The 13,419-nt window shown below is 44.2% G+C and overlaps 1 non-coding gene across 1 annotated transcript; it reads left to right on the top strand.

Moving 5' to 3' along the window:
• Positions 1–1,872: 1,872 nt before the first annotated feature.
• Positions 1,873–1,980, top strand: LOC117081803. Its single transcript, XR_004436288.1, has one exon. It is a non-coding gene; the product is annotated as a U6 spliceosomal RNA (small nuclear RNA).
• The last annotated feature ends 11,439 nt before the right edge of the window (positions 1,981–13,419 follow it).

Here is a 13,419-nt window from a genome sequence, read left to right as displayed (position 1 = left end):
TCTATAACCCAGGCTGGAGTGCAGTGGCATGATCATAGCTCACTGCAGCCTTGACCTCCCGGGCTCAAGCCATCCTCCTGCCTCAGCCACCTAAGAAGCTGGGACTATAGGTGCACACCAACATGCCCAGCTAATTTTTTCTTTGTTTGTTTGTTTGTTTGTTTTTGAGACAGAGTCTTGCTCTGTTGCTCAGACTGGAGTGCAGTGGCATGATCTCGGCTCACTACAACCTCCACCTCCCAGGTTCAAGCAGTTCTCCTGCCTCAGCCTCTGGAGTAGCTGGAACTACAAGCACCCGCCACCACACCTGACTAATTTTTATATTTTTAATAGAGATGGGTTTTCGCCATGTTTGCCAGGCTGGTCTCAAACTCCTGGCCTCAAGTGATCCACCTGCCTCAGCCTCCCAAAGTGCTGGGATTACAGGCGTGAGCCACTGTGTCCAGCCTCCAACTAATTTCTATAAAAAGCTTTTGTAGAGACAGGGTCTCACTACGATGCCCAGGCTGATCTCAAGCTCCTGGTCTTCAAGGGATCCTCCCATCTTAGCCTCCCAAAGTGCTGGGATTACAAGCATGAGCCACTGCACCAAGCTGAATCTTACTTTATATCGCAAAAGGGACTTTGCAGATGTTGATTAAGCCTCTTGAGATGGGGAGACTATCCTGAATCATCTGGGTGGGACCAACGTAATCATGATGGCTGTATAAGAAGGAGGCAGTAGGAGACAACGAGACAATTGTTCAGCGACACAGCAGAGGTTGGAGTGATGTGCCTTGAAGACAGAGGAAAGGGCCACAAGCTAAGGAATAGAGGAGGCCACGAGGAGCTGAAAAAGGCAATGAAACAGATGCTCCCCTCAGAGCCTCCAGAAGGAACCAACACCTTGACTCTTTTTTTTTTTTTTTTAAGAGATGGGACATGTCAGTATGTTGCCCAGGCTGGACTCCAACTCCTGGGCTCCAGTGATAACTCCTGTCTCAGCTTCCCAAGTAGCTAGGACTACAGGGGTGTGCTCCTAGGCCCAGCTAACACCTTGACTTCAATCCAGTGCAACTCATTTCTGATTTCAGACCTCCAGAACTGTAATAATTTTTTGTTGTTTTAAACCACAAATTTGTGGGGTTTTTTGCAACAGCAATAGGAAACTAAGGCACAGACATCCTAGTCTTGAGAGTTCAGGGCCGCTGGCCTAGCGCAGGCTGGCCCAGGGACAAGGAAGGCCTTCTGAAAGGGAAATCCAGTCTCTGTTCTGGCTCTCCACGCCCCCATATGTTCACTGGTGTTAGAGTTTGATCTCCTTCAAGAGAAGGGGAATCTTCAGAAAAGTCACATCACAGACATACAAGCCCCTGGGAAACAGTGGTCAGGCTCTTCTCAGATATGAGTTCATGGAAAGACACCCAGAGGCCTCCCTTCACAAGGCGGCTCTAGCAAGGGCACCTGTATCCAATGGCCCATTGACATTTCAACCTTCTACAGAGATTTCCCCTGGCTCCTCTTCTTTCTGGCCCCTAAGTTTACATTTCTGAGTGCATAGATGTGTTGGCTAGACAGTCATCTCCTCTCTGCAAGTTGAGTCACAAGAGTGCTTCCCAGGAGGAGGGGAGTATCACCTCAGGGAGAATCCAGGTTGACCAGGCAGTGACTTCCTTGTGCAGATACATTTTTCCCCTGAACAACCTGGGTGTGTCTGATACCACTGCTAGGAGCCAGGACCAGGGAAAGCACGTAAGCCCTTCCTCCATTCTCCCCTAGGGCCCTGTTTTGATCATGCAATCTGCTCTCCTCTCTTTCCTGTTGAGATGGAAGAGAACAGGATTCATCTACTTAAATTTGGATTGGAGAATTACTCATTTGGAAGGTAAAAATGTGCTCATCTCAGCAGCCCATACAGTAAAAATTGGAATGATATAGAGAAGATTAGCATGGCCCCTGTGCAAGGATGACATGCAAATTCATGAAGCTTTCCATACTTTTAAAAAATAAAAATAAAGGGGCCAGGCACAGCGGCTCACGCCTGTAATCCCAGCACTTGGGGAGGCTGAGACAGGTGGATCACGAGTTCAGGAGTTCGAGACCAGCCTGGCAACATGGTGAAACCCCATCTCTACTAAAATACAAAAAATTAGCTGGGCGTGGTGGCAAGCGCCTGTAGTCCCAGCTACTCCAGAGGCTGAGGCAGGAGAATCACTTGAACCTGGGAGGCGGAGGTTGCAGAGAGTCCAGATCATGCCACTGCACTCCAGCCTAGGCAACAATGTGAGACTCCATCTCAAATAAATAAATAAAAAGAAAGAAGAAAATAAAATGTAAAGAAGGCTGTAGATGAACATTAGGGAATAACTATAGACGCGCACCACCATGCAGCTATAGTTATGTCCCTAACAGGTAGGTACATAACTCTGATATTAGAACTGAGGAGAAAAAAGGCCTGAGAAAAACAAAAAGTATCCTAATTTTGGAAGAACAATATCAGAGAAAATAATTTTTACTTATCCTGTATATTTTAGTGTGATATTTCCTGTTCTGGAGTACTAACTATGGACAACCTTATATGTGAGGCAAAAAAGTAGTGAGTAGAACTGAGAGCCCATTCAAAGAAAAGCAAAAACCACAGCAATGGACGATCTTAACATACTTTCACATTCTAGACCATGTGATGACGCTGCTACCACCTATTCTCCTCCTGGTGCCCCCTGTTCCATTGCAGATATGTACGCTGGCCATGGGCTATGGTAGAAGGCGTCATACATACTCTCTCATTAGCCTTGGGGATAATCTGCTAAATGAAGGGTAAGTGCCTGTCCAAGATGGGGTGCTAGCAAATTTGGGGAGGTCACTTGCCTCTGCGTCTCACTTCTCCCAGGGCAGTCCGTAACCATTGTAACTTAGCTAATGCTTATCACAATCAGCCATCTTCTGGAAGGAGAGAGCAGATAGATGCTCATCCATCTTCTCCAACCTGTCTATCATCTTTAAAACTCTACTTATTTTGATTATCATAGTATGCAGAGCGAAAGAAAGAGGGAGAGCAAACAGCTCCCTGGCAGAATGTTCAGGATATGTTATACCTCAATCTGTAAATTCACAGCAATGTTTTCAACTGAATGAAAAGAACAATAGTTATTGTTTAATAGAGAGTACCAGCACTGTATGAGGTTCAAGGTGCTCTCCTGACACATCTCTACCACTCCAAAACCTACCCAGTGTTACAAAACAAAGAATCACAACCTCAGGAAAGGTTAAAACAAATTACTGGAAAGGAAAAACAGTTTGATTAAACGATTAAAAGATAAATTATGGGAAGAAGAAAACTGGGGTGAGAGCAGTGTTCTAAAACTTGATTGTGGTGATTGCTGCATAACTATGAATTCACTAAAAATCACTGAACTGTATACTTGCAGTAGGTGAATTTTATGATGTGTAAATTTATCTTTAAAAAAGCTGTTAAAAAAAGAAAAACCTTTTTTAAAAAAGTATGGCTCATTATCCAGACAATGAATATTATGCAGCCTTTCAAAAGAATGAGGCAGTTCCCATCCTGGCTAACACAGTGAAACCCCGTCTCTACTAAAAATACAAAAAATTAGCCAGGTGTGGTGGTGTACTGCGCCTGTAGTCCCAGCTACTCGGGAGGCTGAGGCAGGAGAATGGTGTGAACCCGGGAGGTGGAGCTTGCAGTGAGCTGAGATCACACCCCTGCACTCCAGCCTGGATGACAGAGCGAGACTCTGTCTCAAAAAAAAAAAAAAAGTCCGGGCGCGGTGGCTCAAGCCTGTAATCCCAGCACTTTGGGAGGCCGAGACAGGTGGATCATGAGGTCAGGAGATTGAGAACATCCTGGCTAACACGGTGAAACCCCATCTCTACTAAAAAATACAAAAAAAAAACTAGCCGGGTGAGGTGGCGGGCGCCTGTAGTCCCAGCTACTCCAGAGGCTGAGGCAGGAGAATGGCGTAAACCTGGGGGACGGAGCTTGCAGTGAGCCGAGATCACACCCCTGCACTCCAGCCTGGGTGACAGAGCGAGACTCTGTCTCAAAAAAAAAAAAGTTATATATGCATTAATATGAAACAATCTCCAATAAATATTAAGTGAAAAATAAGGAAGCAGAACAGTATGCATAATATGGTATACTTTCTTATAAAAACATTTGAAGGATTACATATATTTACATAGATTATTTCTGATAGGATATACAAGAAACCTGGAGTTGCCTCTGGGGAATAGATGGGAGCTAGGAGTGAGAGGAAGACTTACTTTTCACTGTATACTTTTTTATGCCTTTTGAATTCTGTGTTATAAGCTTTTTATGGTCTATTTTATTTTTTATTTTTTATTTTTGACACAGGGTCTCACTCTGTCACCCAGGCTGAAGTGCGGTGGCACAAACATGGCTGACTGCAGCCTCGACCTCCTGGGCTCAAGTGATCTTCCCCCAGCCTTCTGAATAGCTGGGACCACAGGTGCATACCACCATGCCAGGCTAATTTAAAATATTTTTTTAGAGACGAGGTCTCACCGTGTTGCTCAGGCTGGTCTCGAACTCCTGGGCCCAAATGATCCTCCCACCTTAGCCTTGCAAAATGGTGGGATTACAGGGTTAAGCCACTGCGCCTGGCCTGATCTGTTTTTGAATAAACAAAGTTATTACTTGTTTTAAAGAAACAAAATGACAGACCTTCCACCTCAAGCAAATAACACTTTGAAAAAGATTTTCTATCTTTGGTCATCAAATTTGAACTACAGGTCTTAAATATAAGGCTCATATAAGTTGATTATAATAAAGTAGTTTGAATTTAGGCTCCAATGTTAGCTTTGAAGTGGAAAAGTATGATTGGTTTTTAGCAACATATTCTTTTTTTTTTTTTTGAGATGGAATCTCACTCTGTAGCAATATTTTTTTTAAGGCTGGATGGACTACTTGTTTGGGTTACTTATCTCTATCCTCTGAATATCCAACTATTCTCAATGTCAGGACTCTACCCAACTGTACCCATAAATAGAAAGGACCCCCTGGCTGCTTCTCCAGGACAGTGAGGCAACAGATCCATGACAGAAGTGCTGTGCCTCCCTTGACTTGATAAAGAAGGAGCCAATTTCTTCCCAGTTTCCATGAGAATTCACAGCTGACAAGACAACTTCAGTCCCTGTGTCCACAGTCAGTGTGTGCTATTATACTTTGCCTGGAGAGGAAAAACCTGTTACCCTTAACTATTCTCATTGGCTCTTTTCTTCCTCATTAAGTATCAGAAGATCAGGAGGAGAAAATAAAGCTTGCTAGTTTCTTACTCATATTGTATATTCTATGAGTAAAGACCCACTCATTCAAAGAAAACCAATCTGTTTCTAGCTCCACCCCTGAAACCAGGAACTTGGTCCTTAGCCTGATGAAGTCAACCTCTTGGAGAAATTTTAAAGTTCTTCTAAACAACCTTTTTTTTTTTTTTTTTTTTTTTGAGAGGGAGTCTCGCTCAGTCGGCCAGGCTGGAGTGCAGTGGCGCCATCTCGGCTCACAGCAAGCTCCGTCGCCTCCCGGGTTCACGCCATTCTCCTGCCTCAGCCTCTCCAGTAGCTAGGACTAAAGGCGCCCGCCACCATGCCCGGCTAATTTTTTTGTATTTTTAGTAGAAACGGGGTTTCACAGTGTTCGCCAGGATGGTCTCAATCTCCTGACCTCGTGATCCGCCCACCTCGGCCTCCCAAAGTGCTGGGATTACAGGCGTGAGTCACCGCGCCTGGCCTAAACAACTCTTTAATCAGTGACAAACCAAAACTGAATTACAGACTTTTTTTTTTTTGAGATGCAGTCTTGCCCTGTTGTCCAGGGTGGAGTGCAATGGTGGGATCCCAGCTCACTGCACCCTCCACCTCCCAGGTTCAAGCAATTCTCATGCCTCAGCCTCACAACTAGCTGGGACTACAGGTGTGCACCACCATGCCAGGCTAATTTTGTTGTTGTTGTTGTTGTTGAGATGGAGTCTCGTTCTGTCGCCCAGGCTGGAGTGCAGTGGCGCGATCTCAGCTCACAGCAAGCTCCATCGCCTCTCGGGTTCACGCCATTCTTCTGCCTCAGTCTCCCAAGAAGCTGGGACTACAGGCGCCCGCCACCACGCCCGGCTAATTTTTTGAAGTTTTTAGTAGAGACGGTGTTTCACCGTGTTCGCCACGATGGTCTCGATCTCCTGACCTCGTGATCCGCCCGCCTAAGCCTCCCAAGGTGCTGGGATTACAGGCGTGAGCCACCACACCCGGCCTAATTTTTGTATTTTTAGTAGAGATGGGGTTTCACCATGTTGGCCAGGCTAGTCTCAAACTCCTGACCTTAGGTGATCCACCCGTCTTGGCCTCCCAAAGTGCTGGGATTACAGGCCTGAGCCACCGCCCCCCACCCAAAGTTGTTAATAATATTTGAACAAAGGGCTGAGCATTTTCATTTTGCACTGGGCCCTGCAAATTATATGATTGGTACTGGTCATGTTCTGTTTCTCAATCTGGGTGTTGAATTTGTGAATATTCACTAAACTGTACATATTTTGATATGTTTGCTTTTCTGTATGTGTATCATACTTCAATACAAAGCTTAAAAACAGAACTATAGACTATTCTAAAAATAACTCATGAAACACTATTTATATAATGCAGCCAAAGTAGTTTTCACAAGAAAATGCATGGCCGTAAACACTTTTATTGCTTAGTGAGAATAAAAGTACATTAACAAAGCAGACAATGCAGGAAATTAAAAGGGGAAAATGTCACAGTAAGGCAAAATCTAAAGAAAGCAAAAGGAAAAAATTAAGGATAAAAGCAAACAGAATTATTTCAAAACCAGAAAAACAATATAATTGGCCAGGTGTGGTGGCTCATGCATGTAATCCCAATGCTTTGGGAGGCTAAGGGAGGAGGATCATTTGAGGCCAGTAGTTCAAGACTGGCCCAGGTAACATAGCAAGACCTTGTCTCCACAACAATGACAACAAAACTAGCCAGCCATGGTGGCGCATGCCTATAGTTCCAGCTACTCAGAAGCTGAGGCAGGAGGATCACTTGAGCCCAGGAACTGGAGGTTATAGTCAGCTATGATCACATCATTGCACTCCAGCCTGGGCGACAGGGAAAGACTCTGTCTCTCTAAAAAAAATTCTGGGGGCCGGGCGCGGTGGCTCACGCCTGTAATCCCAGCACTTTCGGTGGCTGAGGTGGGAGGATCATGAGGTCAGGAGTTTGAGACCAGTCTGGCCAACATGGTGAAACCCTGTCTCTACTAAAAATACAAGAATTAGTCAGGCATGGTTGCAGGCAACTGTAATCCCAGCCACTTGGGAGGCTGAAGCAGGAGAATCACTTGAACCCAGGAGGTGGCCATTGCTGTGAGCCGAGATTGTGCCATTGCACTCCAGCCTAAGTGGCAAGAGGGAAACTTCGTCTCAAAACAAAACAAAACAAAACAAAACCAAAAAGTAAGACAATATAGTTGATGAATAACTCTAAGATCTGGTTCTTTGGCAAGAAGCAAGCAACAAATTTGATAAACCACTAGCTAACAAAACAAACAAACAAAAAAATGACATAAATATACACATCAGGAATGAGAAAGGGTTTATAGCCATCAGTACAGAGGAAATGAGAATTACAAGGGAATACCTTGCCCAATCCAATACTAATACAATATAAAACCTGAATGAAGTAGATAATATTTGAGGAAATATAAATTACCAATTGGGACTCAAAAATCTAAACAGATAAATAATCATGGATAAAAGCTGCCAAAAGATATACTCAAGGACAAAAGCTGAAACTAGATAGGTTAATGAGCAACTTCTTTTAAACATTCAGGCAATGAATCATACTCATATTCCAAAGGATAAACATCCCAGTGTTTCATAAAGCCAAAATTTTACATCATACAGCAGAAAAACTATGAACCAATCTCATGTATAAATGTAGATGTAAAACACCTTAAAAAACACAGGCACATCTTGGGACTAGATTGTGAAATAGAAAAGTATAATTAAAAATTAAGGCGGGGCGCAGTGGCTCACGCCTGTAATCCTAGCACTTTGGGAGGCTGAGGCAGGCGGATCACCTGAGATCAGGAGCTTGAGACCAGCCTGGCCAACATGGTGAAACCCGTCTCTACTAAAAATACAAAAATTAGCCAGGTGTGGTGGTGTGTGCCTGTAATCCCAGCTACTGGGGAGACTGAGGCAGGAGAATCCCTTGAACCTGGGAGGTGAAGGTTGCAGTGAGCTGAGATGGTGCCCTGCACTCCAACCTGGGCAATAGAGCAAGACTCTCTCAAAAAAAATTTGTTTTAATTTAAAAAATCAAAAAATTAAAATTAAAATTTAAAAATTAAAAAGGAAAAACAAAATTTAAAACTCAGGCATATCTCATTTTATTGCTCTGCTTTATTAGGCTTTGCAAATACTTCATTTAAAAAAATATTTTTCAGGCCGGGCGCGGTGGCTCAAGCCTGTAATCCCAGCACTTTGGGAGGCCGAGACGGGCGGATCACGAGGTCAGGAGATCGAGACCATCCTGGCTAACACGGTGAAACCCCGTCTCTACTAAAAAATACAAAAAACTAGCCGGGCGACGTGGCGGGCGCCTGTAGTCCCAGCTACTCGGGAGGCTGAGGCAGGAGAATGGCGTGAACCCGGAAGGCGGAGCTTGCAGTGAGCTGAGATCCGGCCACTGCACTCCAGCCCGGGCGACAGAGCGAGACTCCGTCTCAAAAAAAAAAAAAAAAAAAAAAAAAAAAATATTTTTCAGACCTCAGGTAACTGAAACTGCAGAAAGTGAAACCGCAGATAAGCAGGGACTGGTTTTGTTATAAAATGGGGCCCCCTGTACTTGGACGTCTTCTTTTATTATTTTATTTATTATTATTATTTTTTTCAGATGGAGTCTCGCTCTGTTGCTCAGGCTGGAGTGCAGTGGAGTGATCTTGGCTCACTGTAGCCTCTACTTCCTAGGTTCAAGTGATTCTTCTGCCTCAGCCTCCTAAGTAGCTGGGATTACAGGTGTGTATCACCACATCCCACTAATTTTTTGTATTTTTAGTTAATATGGTTTTTTGCCATGTTGCCCAGGCTGATCTCGAACTCTTGGCCTCAAGTGATCCACCTGCCTCAGCTTCTCAAAATGCTGGGATTACAGGCATGAGCCATTGTGCCCAGCCAAATACTGCATTTTTACAAATTGAAGGTTTGTGGCAACCCTATATTTAGCAAGTCTATCAGGCCATTTCTCCAACAGCATGTGCGCATTTCATGTTTCTTTGTCACATTTTAGTAATGTTTGCAATATTTCAAACTTTTTCATTATTATTGTATCCATTATGTTGATCTCTGATCTTTGATGTTACAACTGTAATTGTTTCGGGGTGCCATAAACCATGCCCATACAAGATGGTGAATTTAATCTATAAATGTTGTGTGTGTTCTGACTACTGAATGGACTGGGTGTTCCCCTGTGTGTCTCCCTCTCTTGGAACCTCCTCATTTCCTGAGACACAAAAATACTAAAATTAGGCCAGTTGGAACCCTACAGTGGCCTCTAAGTGTTCAAATGAAAGAAAGAGTCACACATCTCTCATTCTCAAAACCTAGAAATAATTAAGCTTAGTTAGGAAGGCATGTTGAAAGCTGGGACAGGCTGAAAGTTAGGCCTCTTGCACCAAATAGTTAGCTAAGTTGTAAATACAAGGGAAAAGTTATTGAAGGAGATTAAAAGTGCTACTCCAGTGAATATGGAAATGAAGTAAGAAAGCAGAACAGCCTTATTGCTGATATGGAGGATGTTTCAATGGCCTGGATAGATCAAACCTGTCACAACATTCCCTTAGGCCAATGCAAGGCCCTAACTCTCTCCTTTTTTTTTTTTTTTTTTAGAGGAAGTCTCCCTCTGTTGCCCAGGCTGGAGTGCAATGGTGTGATCTCGGCTTACTGCAATCTCCGCCTCCTGGGTTCAAGTGATTCTCCCACCTCAGCCTCCCCAGTAGCTGGAATTACAGGTGCCCGCTACCACGCCCAGCTAATTTTTGTATTTTTGTAGAGATGGGGGGGGGTTTCACCATGTTGACCAGGTTGGTCTCGAACTTCTGACCTCAGGTGATCCACCCGCCTCGGCTTCCCAAAGTGCTGGGATTACAAGCATGAGCCACTGTGCCTGGCCCAATCAATATTATTATTAATATCCCATTAAAGTCAGGAGCTAGACAAGGATTCTCTGTTATTTAATGTTGTTCTGGAAGTGCTAGTTAATGCAATTAGACAATAGAATAAAAGTCAAAATACTAAAGTGGATAAGAGAATTATTATCAATTACCTGATTGTCAGCCTAGAAATCCAAAATGATCAAATGAATAGTTGCTAGAAATAATACAAGAGCACAGAATATTCTTTCTATATTTATTTTATTTGCACTTATTTTATACTTGTGATTTTTCTGTGCTGTGTTGTTTCTAACAATTGGCTGACAAGCATACTGACAGAGCCAATTGTTTCTACCAATTGGTTTCAAGCACACAGGACCCTGAAAGTCAGCAGAGCTTGGTAGTGGAGACTGAGAGTGGGGATGGGATGGGCAGAAACAGTTACAGCTTGAATCCCTCAAAAACCTTAAATAGGGCTGGGTGCAGTGGCTCACACCTGTAATCCCAGCACTTTGGGAGACCAAGATGGGCAAATCACTTGAGGCCAGGAGTTCGAGACCAGCCTGGCCACATGGTGAAACCCCATTTCTACTAAAAATACAAAAACTAGCTGGGCGTGGTGACTGTGCCTGTAATTCCAGCTACTTGGGAGGCGAAGCACGAGAATCACTTGAACCTGGGAGGTGAAGGCTGCAGTGAGCCAAGATTGCACCACTGCACTCCAGCCTGGGGGACAGAGCAAGACCCTGTCTCAGAAAAACAAAACAAAACACAAACCTTAAAGGGAAGGCAGGCGATGCAGTCAACATCAGCCGGAGTGTGTGTGAGCAATCCTAATGTTCTGAGGCTAGAAAGGGGTTGGTGGGGGAGACACAACAGAGCCTTTGACACTGCTCTTGACATTGCACTGCCCCACATTGAAGTGAGGCTACAATGAACCAGAGGGATCCAGGAAACCCTCTTCCTTATCAGCACCTCTCCACGAACTGCAGCCAGAGCACAAAGCTGTTTGTTTGAGGGTGGCGGGAAGGTCATTCCAGATGAAGGAACCAGATTAAAAAACAGAAGCACAAGCTCCTTTCCCAAGAGCAAAGCTAGAGGAGGGACAAAGCCATGTGAGGAAATGAGGAAGGCTCAAGAATACGTGGCTTAAAAGAGAGGAGAGCTCTAAGTATATCAGAAAAGGCAAGGGGATGGATCTTCAGGACTCATGTCATAATTCTGTCTGCCCTATCCTGTCTTAGAGATGACAAGGCCTTCCTCCTGGCTCTCTCTTTAGTATGCACCTAAGCACTTTGACTTATTATTCTCTCACTCAATCCATGCAACAACTCTTAGAAGTCAGATTTTTTGACAATGCTTAAAATTTACTTATAAAAATTTTATTTTTAATTTTTGAGGGTATATAGTAGGTATCTGTGTTTATGGGGCATATGGCATATTTTGATACAGCCAAACAATGTGTAATAATCACATCAGCGGAAATGAGGCATCCACCCCCTCAAGCATTTATCCTTTATCCTTTGTGTTATAAACAATCCAATTATACTCTTTTAGGTTTTTTTTTTTTTTTTTTTTTTTTAGAGATGGAGTCGGTCTGGGCGTGGTGGCTCAAGCCTATAATCCCAGTACTTTGGGAGGCCGAGACGGGCGGATCACGAGGTCAGGAGATCGAGACCATCCTGGCTAACCCGGTGAAACCCCATCTCTACTAAAAATACAAAAAACTAGCCGGGCAAGGTGGCGGGCGCCTGTAGTCCCAGCTACTTGGGAGGCTGAGCCAGGAGAATGGCGTAAACCCGGGAGGCGGAGCTTGCAGTGAGCTGAGATCCAGCCACTGTACTCCAGCCTGGGTGACAGAGCGAGACTCCGTCTCAAAAAAAAAAAAAAAAAAAAGAGATGGAGTCTTGCTCTGTCGCTCAGGCTGGAGTGCAGTGGCACAATCTTGGCTCACTGCAACCTCCACTTCCCGGGTTCAAGCAATTCTTCTGCCTCAGCCTCCCAAGTAGCTGGGATTACAGGCACATGCTGCCATCCCCAGCTAATTTTTGTATTTTTAGTAGAGATGGCATTTCACCACGTTGGCCAGGATGGTCTTGATCTCCTGACCTCGTAATCCGCCCACCTCAGCCTCCCAAAGTGCCGGGATTACAGGTGTGAGCCACTGTGCCTGGCCGATTTTTAAATTTATTTTAATTTTATTTATTTATTTATTTGAGATGAAATTTCACTCTGTTGCCTAGGCTGGAGTGCAGTGGTGCGATCTCAGCTCACCACAATCTTTGCCTCCCAGATTCAAGTGATTCTCTTGCCTCAGCCTCCCGAGCAGCTTGGACTATAGGTGCACACCACCATGCCCGGCTAATTTTTGTATATTTAGTAGACACAGGGTTTCACCATGTTGGCAAGGCTGGTCTTGAACACCTGACCTCGTGATCCACCCGCCTCTGCCTCCCAAAGTGCTGGGATTACAGGTTTGAGCCACCTTGCCTGGCCTAGAAATGATTTTTAGATGTCATGTTCTCTTTTATTTTTAACCTAATAATAGCTGTGTATACTGATATATGTTGATTTTGCATGTTGACTTTTGTATGTTGTTTTATTTCCTGCAAGTTTACTGAATTTGTATATCTGTTCTGATAATTTTTTAGTGGTGTCTCTAGGTTTTACTAAATACAAGATCCTATCATCTACAAACAAAGATAATTTGATTTCTTCCTTTCCAATTTGGATGCCCTTTCTTTCTTTCTCTTGTCTGATTGCTCTAGCTAGGACTTCCAGTGCCGTGTTGAGTAACAGTGATGAAAGTGGGCATCCTTGTCGTGCACCAGATCTTAGAAGAAAGACTTTCAGTTTTTCACCATTGAGTATGATACTAGCTGTGGGTCTGTCATGTAGGGCTATGTTGAAGTATGTTCTTTTTTTTTTTTTTTTAAGACAGAGTTTCACTTTTGTGGCCCAGGCTGGAGTGTAATTGTGCAATTTTGGCTCACTGCAACCTCTGCCTCCTGGGTTCAAGTGATTCTCCTGCCTCAGCCTCCTGAGTAGCTGGGATCACAGGTGTACACCACCACGCTTGGCTAATTTTTTTGTATTTTTAGTAGAGATGGGGTTTCACCATGTTGGTCAGGCCAGTCTTGAATTCCTGACCTCAAGGGATCCACCTACCTTGGCCTCCCAAAGTGCTGGGATTTCAGGCGTGAGCCACCGTGCCCGGCCTAAGTATGTTCCTTCTATACCCAGGTTTTTTAGGGTTG

The sequence above is a fragment of the Trachypithecus francoisi genome, unplaced genomic scaffold, assembly GCF_009764315.1.
Source record: "Trachypithecus francoisi isolate TF-2019V2 unplaced genomic scaffold, Tfra_2.0 Lachesis_group8, whole genome shotgun sequence".
Lineage (NCBI taxonomy): Eukaryota > Metazoa > Chordata > Mammalia > Primates > Cercopithecidae > Trachypithecus > Trachypithecus francoisi.
The sequence above is the reverse complement of the archived record's forward strand: the minus strand, read 5'-3'. Positions and strand labels throughout refer to the sequence as shown.